This window comes from Triticum urartu, chromosome 2, assembly GCF_003073215.2.
Source record: "Triticum urartu cultivar G1812 chromosome 2, Tu2.1, whole genome shotgun sequence".
NCBI lineage: Eukaryota > Viridiplantae > Streptophyta > Magnoliopsida > Poales > Poaceae > Triticum > Triticum urartu.
The window spans coordinates 492830327-492844633 of NC_053023.1; positions in this window are offsets into that span (position 1 = coordinate 492830327).

Sequence of the window (14307 nt, forward strand, 5' to 3'; positions counted from 1 at the left end):
TCCGGTTTCCAGGGGGACCAGGGTGGTTATAACCAACAGCAGCCTAGTCAAGGAGGTCAGCAGTAGCAGCAGTCGGGTTATCAGAGCCATCCAAAACAGCTAAACAGTGGACAGTATCACGTGTTCACCACAAGTTTGTGTAAACGTGATCAGAAAGTTCATAAGAGGGCTGTGAACTCTGTTGAGCCGGCAGTCCCTAGTTACTTACGGTGGTCGGAACAGCCCATTGTCTGGAGCAGGAAGGATCACCCTCTCCGGGTTGATAATCCGGGTCAACTAGCCCTGGTAGTGGCACCGCAGGTTGGTGGTTACAAATTTACTAAGGTGCTCATGGATGGAGGTAGCAGCATCAACATCCTCTATTACGAGACCTTTCGGCGCATGGGCTTAACTGACAAGAACTTCAGTACTTCCAACACCGTCTTCCATGGAGTGGTGCCTAGTAAGTCGGCGTATCCTATGGGTAAGATTGAGCTAGAGGTGGCTTTTGGAGACGAGCATGATTCCAAGGCTGAAAAGTTAACCTTTGAGGTGGTCAAAATCAAGAGTCCATATCACGCTTTGTTCGGGCGGCCGGCTTATGCCAAGTTCATGGCGCGGCCGTGTTATGTTTACTTGTAGCTCAAGATGCCGGGTTACAAGGGCACCATCACTGTGCATGGAAGTCGAAAGATAGCCATGGAATGCGAAGAAGGCGACGTGGCTTATGTTGAGTCTGTCTGTGCAGCAGAAGAGCTCAAGTTTTACCAAAATAACGTTGACCCGGCGGATATGACCTCCCTCAAGAAGCCGACTACAGAGCATGACCTGGCCATGAAGTTTAAGTCAGCTGCAGAGACTAAGCTTGTTGATTTTACTCCAGGCGATTCATCTAAGCAATTCAGCATCAGTGCCAACTTGGATCCTAAATAGTAAAGCGCGCTCATCGAGTTCATCCGTGAGAACCGGGACATCTTTGCATGGAAGCCTTCTGACATGCCGGGTGTACCGAGAGCACTCGCTGAGCACACTCTTAATATTGATCCGAAGTATAAGCCGGTCAGGCAGTTTCTGCGGCGATTCAATGAGGAACGATGAAAAGCTATTGGAGATGAGGTCGCCCAGTTCTTGGCGGCTGGGTTCATTATTGAAGTTTTTCACCCGGAGTGGTTGGCTAACCCGGTGCTCGTGCTCAAGAAAAACGGCACCTGGCGGATGTGTGTGGATTACACGGACTTAAATAAGGCTTGTCCGGCTGATCCTTTCGCTCTCCCCCGTATTGATCAAATCATTGATGCTACGGCGGGTTGTGTGCGTTTGAGTTTTTTGGATGCTTACTCTGGTTATCATCAGATCAAAATGGCAGTTGAGGAACAGGAGAAGACGGCTTTCATCACTCCGTTTGGAGCCTTCTGCTATGTGTCTATGCCTTTTGGACTCAAGAGTGCCCAGGCGACTTATCAGCGGTGTGTACAGAATTGTCTCCACAATCAAATTGGGCGCAATGTTCATGCTTATGTGGATGACATAGTGGTGAAGTCCAGAGAGACGGAAACCCTGATATCTAATCTCAGAGAAACCTTTGATAACCTCTGGGTTTACAAGATGATGCTTAACCCGGAGAAGTGCGTCTTTGGCATACCTGCAGGCAAGCTTTGGGGATTCTTGGTCTCAAACAGGGGCATTGAAGCTAATCCAGAGAAGATCAAAGCAATCACGTCTTTGGCTAAACCGGCGTGTATCAATGATGTTCAACGACTGGCGGGTCGTGTTGCTGCTTTAAGCCGATTCATAAGCCGGTTAGGTGAGAAGGCCCTGCCGTTGTATCAGATGATGAAGAAGGCAGACACCTTTGTCTGGAGTGATGCTGCTAATGCTACTTTTGAGGATTTGAAAAGGCAGTTATCTGAGCCGCCGATTCTTGCAGCTCCCATTGACAAAGAGTCTTTGCTATTATACGTGGCTGCTAATTCACGAGCTGTCAGCGTTGCAATTGTGGTGGAACGCAAGGAGGCTGGTAAGGAGCATCCGGTTCAACGGCCGGTTTATTACGTCAGTGAGGTGCTCATTGAGTCAAAGCAAAGGTATCCTCATTGGCAGAAGCTGGTTTACGGGGTGTTCATGGCAAGCCGGAAGCTGAAACAGTACTTCCAAGGTCACCCTATCACTGTGGTGAGTTCTGCCCCCTTGGGAGACATCATCCAGAACAGAGAGGCCACAGGACGAGTCGCCAAGTGGGCCATTGAGCTCGGGCCTCATGGTTTGAAGTATGTGCCACGTACTGCCATTAAGTCTCAAGCCTTGGTGGATTTTATCAATGACTGGGTAGAGCTACAGGCACTTGAGGAGAAGCCCGATAACACATATTGGACTATTCACTTTGATGGGTCCTGGCAGCTGGAAGGCTCGGGGGCTGGGGTCGTATTAACTTCCCCTCGAGGTGACAAATTCTGTTATGTGCTCCGGCTTATGTTCCCTTGTACTAACAATGCAGCTGAGTATGAGGCCTTACTCCATGGTCTCCGGATGGCCAAAGAAATGAACTTAAGCCAGGTAAGGTGCTTAGGCGACTCAGACCTTGTGGCTCAACAGGTGTCAGGCAAGTGGGACTCCAAAGATCCCCTTATGGCGGCTTGTCGTCGTGAAGTTGACGCTGTGGCTGGGCACTTCAAGGGTTATGTGGTGGAACACATTGATCGAAGGAAAAATGAGGCGGCTGATGCCTTAAGCCGGCTGGGATCTCAGCGTAAGCCGGTGCCACCTAACACCTTTCTTGATGTTTTGCATAATCCCTCTGTTAAGTTACCTACAGAGGAAGATCTGGCAATACCAGACCCGGAGGCACAGCTGGTGGCAGCTCTCCACGTTATCCCGTATTGGACAGTGCCTTACTTGGCTTACATGACCCGGGGAGAGTTGCCTGAAGATGAGACTTTGGCAAGACAAATCGTCCGGCGATCCAAGTCCATGACAATTGTTAATGGCGAGTTACATCACTGCAGCGTCACTGGAGCGTTTTAGCGTTGCGTGTCCCCTGCGGAGGGTCAGGAGATCCTTCGTGAGATTCATGAAGGCGATTGTGGTCATCATGCCGGCTCAAAATCTCTTGTGGCCAAGGCTTTCCGTCATGGGTTTTATTGGCTGACGGCTCATGCTGATGCAGAAGGTCTGGTCAGTAAATGTGACGGATGTCAGAAGTTCTCACGACGAGCTCATGTGCCGGCTCAAGAATTGAGGATGATTCCAATTACTTGGCCGTTTGCAGTCTGGGGGCTTGACATGGTCGGACCTTTCAAAAGGTCTAAAGATAAAAAGACACACCTCTTGGTGTCAGTTGACAAGTTTACAAAGTGGGTTGAGGCGGAGCCAGTCAGTAAGTGTGATGCAGCCACGGCGGTCCAGTTCATGAAAAAGGTGATTTTTCGTTTTGGCTTTCCACATAGTATCATAACTGATAACGGCACTAACCTCTCCAAAGGAGCCATGGAAGAGTTCTGTCAATGAGAGCATATCCGGCTTGACGTTTCGGCTATGGCTCATCCTCAATCCAATGGCCAAGCAGAAAGAGCCAATCAGGAGATCTTGAAAGGTATCAAGCCCCGGCTCTTGGTCCCCTTACAGCGGACGCCGGGTTGTTGGGTGGAGGAGTTACCCTTTGTACTTTGGAGCATCAACACTACACCTAACAGATCCACGGGTTACACACCTTTCTTCATGGTGTACGGAGCAGAGGCGGTTCTGCCAAGTGACATCCGGCATGACTCACCTCGGGCCAGGTGGCGGCTTACGTCGAGGCTGACAACGAAAAAGCTCATCAAGATGCACTTGACCTCTTGGACGAAGAGCGATACTTGGCAATAGCCCGCTCGGCGATTTACCAGCAGGACCTGTGCCGCTACCACAGCCGCCGGATTAGGTCCAGAACCTTTCAGGAAGGCGACTTAGTGCTCCGGCTCATCCAGGATCAATCTGACATGCACAAGCTATCCCCTCCTTGGGAAGGACCCTTTGTGGTCAGCAAGAATCTGAACAACGGGTCATACTACCTTATCGATGTTCGAGAGCACAAAGACTCACGTAAGTCGGAGGAGGAGACCCGCTGGCCGTGGAATATCGCTCACCTTCGGCCTTACTATACTTGAGCCACCAGCTCTAATGTGTATATATTTATACTATGTATATATTACATAAAGCAATAAAGCAGGACCTCTGTCCTTTTTTCCACTCCCAAAAAAGGTTTATGTGTTTTCTTTGTCGGGTGGTGGAGATAACCAAGGAGAAGCGGATCATATCTGAATCCGGCTTTCCTTTGGTCCGGCTTATGATCATATCTGAATCTAGCCGTGGTCACTTGGGGGCTTCTTGTTCAAACATAGGTCGTATTCGAACCAAAGAGAACATAGCTGTCGATACCCACTTGATCGGCATACTGCCAAACCTACTTGGGGGCTTCTTGATCATATTTGAATCATAGCTTAACCCCTTTGGGTCTGACGTGGATCATATTCGAATCAGCGTCATTAAACAACTCTTATGGTCACTTGGGGGCTTCCTGTTCAAACATAGGTCGTATTCGAACCAAAGAGAACATAGCTGTCGATACCCACTTGATCGGCATCGCCACAGCCACTGGGGGCTATATGATCGTATCTGAATCTTAGCTCAACCCCTTTGGAACGGTTTACTGATCGTATTCGAATCAGAGGCCTTTTAACTTTTGTTTATTATTCATCATATTTTCTGAGTGTCAATATTTGACTATATTGAGACCCTCTTGAAAATACAACGGAGGATACTGCAATTTTCTGGAGTTAAACTTACCCTCAGGGGATTGGCTTATATAAGCCGGAAAGGTAACCGTAAGCATCACAGGTATATCATTATGGTTACATCTATTAAGTTTAATCATAAGTTGGATTTCCTGTAATTATTCGGTGTATATTCTGGGTTATCAGAAGCTTATGTGACCCTCCAAAGCGATAAGTTGCCAAGGGATTTCTGTTTATCTTATGTGCAGAACAATACAAGACATTTCTGCAAGGACATAACAGACTCCTATAAACTGCGAGTGCGTAGTGACGGCGGCTTATGCACATATTAAGCATCATAAGCATGCGCGAAGGCATGACAAAATTCAAAAGTATTTCCTACTCTATTACAAGACTGCCCGAGTCTGAATGATGAGGCATTGTTTTTTCTATGAAGACATAAGCATGTGGCGCCTGGCGATTTACTCTTGGGTTGACCTGAAGCTTCCAGGTTATCCTTCTCCGCCTCTCCACCGGCTGCCCTGTCCTGGAAGGTTGATGAGGCCCAGTCAATGCCACTCAAGGCTTCAAACTCAGCTTCATCATCGATTAAACCAGTTGGGTTGACGTTAGGGGCAAAAGTGTGCTTACGAGTTGGAGGAACCAGGCTGACTTCATGGTAATGAGGTGTTGGAATCCTCTGGTTCTCCCTATCGTAACCCGGCTGATATTTGGTCAGATCAGTATCATTCCCAATAAGAGTCGCCACCGGGCGTATGTCTTTCACACAGGCGGTAAAGTCTACTTCGTCAAATAAGGTGACATCCTCCTTTAGACTCGGGTATCCAAGAGCAATGTCGGCCGGGTCTAGTTCTGGAATCCATGCTTTAGTCGGGCTCAATGCTGCTATAGCCCCGGCCCTCGCGGATGCCCGCCTTAGCTCTTGAACCCGCTGAGGGAGTACGGCAAGCCTTTTCAGCACATCTTGAAGAAGATAAGGGACATCATTGGTTAAAGCCACAACGGCCAGAGCACGTTGTGACCCAGTGTAAAGTTGTTCCACCGGTGTATATACTGCCTTCAGCTTGATCAGCTTGTTTTGCTTAAGGTTGGTACTCCTGGAGCCTATATTGTTAAAAAGCATAAGGTAAACCGGAGAGAAGAATTAAGGTATTTATCAACGAAAGGTTTGCGGTATTTAAGTTTTCATATATGGATACTTACCAAAGATTGCTGAGACCATTTGAGATATCTGATCTTTTAAGCCGGACAGTTCGGTATTTACTTCTGCAAGTGGTGCTTCTGCTGTCTCGGCCCGGGTCACCAGTAAGGCTTTTTCATCAGCCCAGATTTTCTTATCCGCTTCAAAATTCTTCCTCAACTTCTCTTGTTTAGAGACGCTGAATTCAAACTTGGAGTTGGCATTTTAAATTTCAAGTTCCTGGGCTAACAGGCGGCTCTTAAGGTCAGCAATCTCTGATTCAAATTTACTTATGGTGGCCTGCATTATCCCGGGTTACAGTCAGAATCATGATAAGTAAATTGAAGTCCCAAACATTTTGCAAGCAAAGATGCTTGGCACTTGGGGGCTAATGTATACCGAAGCTTTCTAAACGGTTAAGCCAATCCTAATCTTAAAGTCCCAAGCACTTTACAAGCAAAGATGCTCAGCACTTGGGGGCTAATGTGTATCGCAAGTTAAAGGTATTGTGTTACAGCCGGTTTAAGTATTTTTTATTTTAAGCCGGACAAATAGCTCTAACAATTTTTCTAAGTCTACAGCATATTTACTCATAAGCAATAGACTTGGGGGCTAGTACAGTAAGTGTGCTTAAAAGTAAGGAAGCATAAGTCATACCTCAGATTTTTGTTGTATTTGCTTCACCATGTCAATCTCCAGGTCACGGCTGTTCTGCACTTGGTTGATGTAACCCGAGACAATTTCTCCAATACTCAAATGAGTATAGTTGGTGATATCCATCTTGGCCTTACGGCGTTCTAATAAATCCTCCTTAGCAGAGCATTTGGCGAGTACAGTGGGCTGTGCCGGCTCAACAAATTGAGTCTTCAGAAACTCAACTTCCGGGTCATCTGCCTTGGTGGGGCTAGGAGCCTCCGGGTTAACAGAATCATTGATGACTTGTTCAGTAGGCGGGTCAAAAAAGGATACAGGAGCATCATGAGATAATGGAGGCGGCGGCTCATGAACAGAAGTATCAGGTGCGACCGTTCCAAGCGCCGGCTCAGTTACAACAGGGTCCTGGGCCGGCTTATCTTTGTTTGCTTTCTTCCTGGCCTTCACTTGCACGCTATGGACAAAACGGAAAAATAAATACAGAGACATAAGGAAGAGCATAAGGTAAACAAATTTATATTACCCAGGGGCAGTCTTAAAAGCCGGCATGTTTGACTGCATAGACTCGCCGGATGAAGGAGATGTATCCTGATAATTGGAGTCAGACGAATTGAGAGGTTGACGGATTAGACCCGCCAAAGGTAAAAAAGGGGATAAGTCGGAGATAACCTCAGTCCGACGCTTCCTGGTTGTATCAGGCAAGCCGGAGGAGAGCTCTGCATCCTTGCTGGTCCGGGTCTGCCTCCGGCTTTCAAATTGCTGTTGCTTCAAAAGAAAGTCAGGGTCTTGGTAAGCCAAAGGATGTGAAAATCTTACTTTCCGGGTTACTCTTCGAATTTTCTGACGCGGCCGAAGCTCGGAGTCGGAGGAGATTATAGTTACCTCTTCCTCTACGGGTTGACTGTTGCCCGTGTCCTCCTGAAAGAAGGTTAAATATCAGTAAGGAAATGATAAAGGAGAAAAGGAAATTGAAAAGTTACCTCTTCCTCATTATCATCAGAATCATCAAGCTGAAACATCTCAGAAGCGCTTGGTTTCCTTTTCCTTGAAGTGGTGGGCTTGGCGGTTTTCCTTTCGGCTCTCTTGGCTGCCCTGGCTTGCTTGGCCGCCTCATGATCATACTGGACTTTCCAGAAGTTGTCGTTTGCCTGTAAAAGGTTATAAAGGGTTAAGAGTAAGGATACAGTATAACATGATAAACATAACCCGATGGCTGGAAACTTACTGCAGGGGCCGAGTTCTTCTTGCAAAAGGGGAGTAAGCCGAAGGCGTTACTATTCGCCGTGCCCTCCTTCAACAAAGACTGAGTTGTAGCTTCCACAACGTCATCTGGTAAGTCGTCAGGACTATGACGCTGAGGGTCATCTTTCTCGCCTGAGTAATCACACATTAAGCCGGGGTGGCGGCTTAACGGAATTATTCTCCACACAACCCAGACTCGGACCAGGTCAATACCATCCAAGCCGTTCCCCAAGAGAGCTTTAATCTTCTTGATCTTGGGGGTGAGTGGCAGACGTTCAATGGCAGTCAACTTATCCGGCAGCGGGTGAGTAGATTCAAGGCGCAACGCACGGAAGCCGGGCAGCGGGTTTTCACCAGCCGGAGAAGAATCCTGGCAATAAAAGCATGTCTGGTTCCAGTCCTTTGGATGACTCGGCAATTCAGCATAAGGGAACAGGCAGTCTCTCCGCCTTTGAATCGATATGCCACCGAGTTCCAGACTGGGCCCGTTGGCGCGCTCATTCTGCCGATTCAGATAGAATAATTCCTTGAACAAAAGTAGGCTGGGCTCTTCTCCAAGGTAGACCTCATAGAAAACTTGGAAGTTGCAGATATTTGACACGGAATTGGGCCCGATGTCTTGAGGTCTTAAGTCAAAAAATTGCAAAACGTCTCTAAAGAATTTTGAACTGGGAGGAGCAAATCCCCGGCTCATGTGATCGGTAAAAATGATCACCTCCCCTTCCTTGGGTTGAGGTTTCTCCTCAGATGGGTCAGGAGCATGATAAGACATGACATCCTTCTTGGGCAGATGGCCAGACTTTACAAACTCGGACAGTTTGCTCTCTGTAACAATGGATGGGATCCAGTTGCAAGTCACCGGAGGTTTGACGGCTTTGGGTGCCATTGTGTAAATCGACGCCTACAACAAGATAAAGGAATTTTTCCGGTTTAATAATAACCCGGAGGAAAACACTGTGGGTTTATTCAAGATGGCGGCTTAAGAAGGGGCCTAATGACATACAGGTAGCTATGCGATAATGTTTAAACATCTGCAGGTATTAAAGATGATTAAGGTTTTCTTAAGTCGCCAGAAGCAAGCGGAGCTGACAGCTGGTGTTATCTTAAACCGGCTACATGAATTACTATGGTTGAAACAGAGTCAACAGACGCAGTTTTTGGCTAAGTGTGGAGCAAACAGGTTTCATAGATTGCAATTATTATTTTGGATCAAACGATGCCCTGGAAAGGAAAATTTCTAGACCTAAAACAGTACAGGGAAGTTTATATACTCAAGGAGGGATTCCAAAACAAGAAAATGAGATCTGTTTTCGTACAGAATAAGCATGAAACATCCTCCGCAGCAGTTCTATGTGGTTTTCACGGTCTGAGCAAGGCATTGGAGGTGAGAACTAATGAAGGTTTGCGTCGGGCGGCAATGAACGCCAACGAACTCAAGATGACTTCAGTGCAGATCTGAGAAAGGGGAAAGGAGGAACTTACAGATGTGGAAGAGCTGCGGAGGGTCGCCATCGTTTTATGGTCAAAATCAGGGTGATGCAGTGGCCTGAGTCGGTGAAGACGAGGGGTTTGACGGCGGCGGCGGCGGAGCTTGAGCGACAGAGAAGGAGGTGCGAAGAAGAAGACGACTGGGGGAAATGAAAAAGACCTAGGTCATGTTTATTTATAAGGAGGGCCGACTGAGACGGCGCGAGAAACAAGGAGACCAAGACATCATTATCCAGCGGCCCCGACGCCTCGATTTTCGGGAGGGTCAGTAAAGGCAGAGATCCATTGAAGATATGACGAATTAAAATATAAGTTTTATTGAAGATGACATCACGATGATTTAACCCGGGTCCAGATGATGACGTCACGGCGGGTTACAATTTTCACACAAGACAGAAGACTAAAGGCCAGTTCATAAGATTGACATGAACCGGTTCAAATCAATCTGGGGCCTAATGTTGGGGATATAACTATTTGTGTAAGCCGGCCAGGAGGGGCCGGGTTACGTAAAGAGAGGCTCATCGGAAGCCCAAGACCAAGGCATGAAGATGGCGGTTCACTAAAGGGCCTAAAGGCCCACTGGCAACTCTGAAGCCCATAAAGATAAACTGCCATGATGGTATAACTTGTATTATAAGGTAGAAGTAACTAGTCGCCGAGCCGGACACTGTTTATGAGCCGGCCGGGACTCTGTAGGCCGCACGGCGTCAACCCGTGTATATAAGGGGACGACCCGCCAGCGGCTTAGGGCAAGAAACAACTCCTCGAGAGCCAGGCATAGCGTATCTCGCTCCCTGGTCATCGAAACCTCAAGCAATACCAACCCAACTAGACGTAGGCCTTCCTTCACCGTAAGGGGCTGAACTAGTATAAATCTCTCGTGTCCTTTGTCCCGATTAACCCCTTTAAGCTTCCTAGTTGCGATGGCTCCACGAACAAGTCCTTACAAGAGGACATCTGCCATGACAATTCCACCACAGAAATAATAAAAAATATTGAGCGGAAGAAGTTCACCAGAGGGGGACCCACCTGGCCACGAGGGTGGGAGGCGCGCCCTACCCCCCAGGGAGCGCCCCCTGCCTCGTGGGCCCCCTGTTGGCTCTCCGATGGCCATCTTCTGCTATATGAGGTCTTTCATCGAGGAAAAAATCATAAGCAACCTTTCGGGACGAAACTCCGCCGCCACGAGGCGGAACCAATCTAGGGCTTCGGCAGAGCTGTTCTGCCGAGGAAACTTCCCTCCGGGAGGGGGAAATCATCGCCATCATCATCACAAACGCTCCTCTCATCGGGAGAGGGAAATCTCCATCAACATCTTCACCACCACCATCTCCTCTCAAATCCCTAGTTCATCTCTTGTATCCAATTCTTGTCTCCAAGTCCGGGATTGGTACTAGTAGGTTGCTAGTAGTGTTGATTACTCCTTGTAGTTGATGCTAGTTGGTTTATTTGGTGGAAGATCATATGTTCAGATCCTTTATGCATATTAATACCCCTCTGATTATGAACATGAATATGCTTTGTGAGTAGTTACGTTTGTTCCTGGGGACATGGGAGAAGTCTTGCTATTAGTAGTCATGTGAATTTGGTATTCGTTCGATATTTTGATGAGATGTATGTTGTCTAGCCTCTAGTGGTGTTATGTGAACGTTGACTACATAACACTTCACCATTATTTGGGCCTAGAGGAAGGCATTGGGAAGTAATAAGTAGATGATGGGTTGCTAGAGTGACAGAAGCTTAAAGCCTAGTTTATGCGTTGCTTCGTACGGGGCTGATTTGGATCCATATGTTTCATGCTATGGTTAGGTTTACCTTAATACTTTTGTTGTAGTTGCGGATGCTTGCAATAGAGGTTAATCATAAGTGGGATGCTTGTTCAAGTAAGAACAGCACCCAAGCACCGGTCCACCCACATATCAAATTATCAAAGTACCGAACGTGAATCATATAAACGTGATGAAAACTAGCTTGATGATATTCCCATGTGTCCTCGGGAACGCTTTTCCTTATATAAGAGTTTGTCCAGGCTTGTCCTTTGCTACAAAAAGGATTGGTCCACCTTGCTGCACTTTATTTACTTTTGTTACTTGTTGCTCGTTACAAATTATCCTATCACAAAACTATCTGTTACCACTTATTTCAGTACTTGCAGAGAATACCTTGCTGAAACCCGCTTATCATTTCCTTCTGCTCCTCGTTGAGTTCGACACTCTTACTAACCGAAAGGACTACGATAGATCCCCTATACTTGTGGGTCATCAAGACTCTTTTCTGGCGCCGTTGCCGGGGAGTGAAGCGCCTTTGGTAGGTGGAATTTGGTAAGAAAAAAAATTATATATTGTGCTGAAATTTACTGTCACTTGTTACTATGGAAAGTAATCCTCTGAGGGGCTTGTTCAGGGTATCTTCACCCCGACCAGTAGAGCAAAGAGTTGCTCCTCAACCTACTGAACCTACTGAAAATGAAAATGTTCCCTTTGAAGTTCCTTCGGGTATGTTAGAAAAACTGCTAGCCAATACTTTTACAGGAGAAGGAACAAAGCATCCGGATGAACATCTACTCTACGTGGATAAAGTTTGTGGATTATTTAAGCTTGCAGGTATACCCGATGATGTTGTTAACAAGAAGGTCTTCCCTTTATCTTTGAAGGGAGATGCATCGACATGGTATAGGCTATGTGATGACACGGGATCAAGGAACTATAAACGAATGAAGCTGGAATTTCATCAAAAGTATTATCCTATGCATCTTGTTCATCGTGATCGCAATTATATATATAATTTTTGGCCTCGCGAAGGAGAAAGCATCGCTCAAGCTTGGGGGGAGGCTTAAATCAATGTTATATTCATGCCCCAATCATGAGCTCTCAAGAGAAATAATTCTTCAAAAAATTTATGCTCGGCTTTCTGAAAACAATCGCACATGCTCGATACTTCTTGTGCTGGCTCTTTTATGATGAAGACTATTGAATTCAAATGGAATTTATTGGATAGAATTAAACGCAACTCTGAAGATTGGGACTCTCGACGAAGGTAAGGAGTCAGGTATGACACCTAAGTTTGATTGTGTTAAATCTTTTATGGATACCGATATTTTCCGTAAGTTTAGCACTAAATATGGACTTGACTCTGAGATAGTAGCTTCTTTCTGTGAATCTTTTGCTACTTATGTTGATCTCCCTAAGGAGAAGTGGTTTAAATATCATCCTCCCATAGAAGTAAAAGTAGCTGCACCCTATAAAGTTGAAGAAAAGACTGTCACTTATAATGATCCTATTGTTCCTACTTCTTATGTTGAGAAACCACCTTTCCCTGTTAGGATAAAGGATCATGCTAAAGCTTCAACTGTGGTTCGTAAAAGCAATATTAGAACTTATACACCTCCTGAGCAAGTTAAAGTTGAACCTAATATTGCTATTGTTAAAGATCTCTTGTCTGATAATATTGATGGGCATGTTATTCATTTGCGGTGAAACCGCTAGAATTGCAAACCTTGTGCTAAAGATAAACATAGACCTGTGGTAGGCGTGCCTGTTATTTCTGTTAAAATAGGAGATCATTGTTATCATGGCTTATGTGATATGGGTGCTAGTGCTAGTGTTATACCGCATACTTTATACGAAGAAATTAAGCATGAAATTGCACCTGCTGAGTTAGAAGATATTGATGTCACAATTAAACTTGCCAATAGAGATACTATTTCAGCAATGGGAATTGTTAGAGATGTTGAAGTCTTGTGTGGGAAAACTAAATATCCTGCTGATTTTCTTGTTCTTGGTTCCCCACAAGATAGCTTTTGTCCCATTATATTTGGTAGACCCTTCTTGAATACTTAATGCTAAGATAGATTGCAAAAGGAATGTTGTTACTATTGGTTTAGGGTGATATGTCTCATGAGTTTAATTTCTCTAAATTTAGTAGACAAACACCTGTGAAGAAGAATTGCCTAGTAAGGATGAAATTATTGGTCTTGCTTCTATTGCCGTACCTCCTAGTGATCCTTTAGAACAATATTTGCTAGACCATGAAAATGATATGTTTATGAATGAAAGAAGGGAAATAGATGAAGTATTCTTTAAACAGGAACCTATTCTGAAACACAATTTGCCTGTTGAAATCCTAGGGGATCCTCCTCCACCCAAGGGTGATCCCGTGTTTGAGCTTAAACCGTTACCTGATACTCTTAAATATGCTTATCTTGATGAGAAAAAGATATATCCTGTTATTATTAGTGCTAACCTTTCAGAGCATGAAGAAGAAAGATTATTGAAAACTCTGAAGAAGCACCATGCTGCTATTGGATATACTCTTGATGATCTTAAGGGCATTAGTCCCACTCTATGTCAACATAAAATAAATTTGGAAGAAGATGCTAAACCAGTTCGTGATCATCAATGACGGCTGAATCCTAAAATGAAAGAAGTGGTAAGAAAGAAATACTAAAGCTTCTGGAGGCAGGTATAAATTTATCCCGTTGCTGATAGTCAGTGGGTAAGTCCTGTCCATTGTGTCCCTAAGAAGGGAGGTATTACTGTTGTTCCTAATGATAAAGATGAATTGATTCCACAAAGAATTATTACAGGTTATAGGATGGTAATTGATTTCCGCAAATTAAATAAGGCTACTAAGAAAGATCATTACCCCTTACCTTTTATCGATCAAATGCTAGAAAGATTATGCAAACATACACATTATGCTTTCTAGATGGTTATTCTGGTTTCTCTCAAATACCTGTGTCGGCTAAAGATCAATCAAAGACTACTTTTACATGCCCTTTTGGTACTTTTGCTTATAGACGTATGCCTTTTGGTTTATGTAATGCACCTGCTACCTTTCAAAGATGCATGATGGCTATATTCTCTGACTTTTGTGAAAAGATTTGTGAGGTTTTCATGGACGACTTTTCCGTCTATGGATCTTCTTTTGATGATTGCTTGAGCAATCTTGATCGAGTTTTGCAGAGATGTGAAGAAACTAATCTTGTCTTGAATT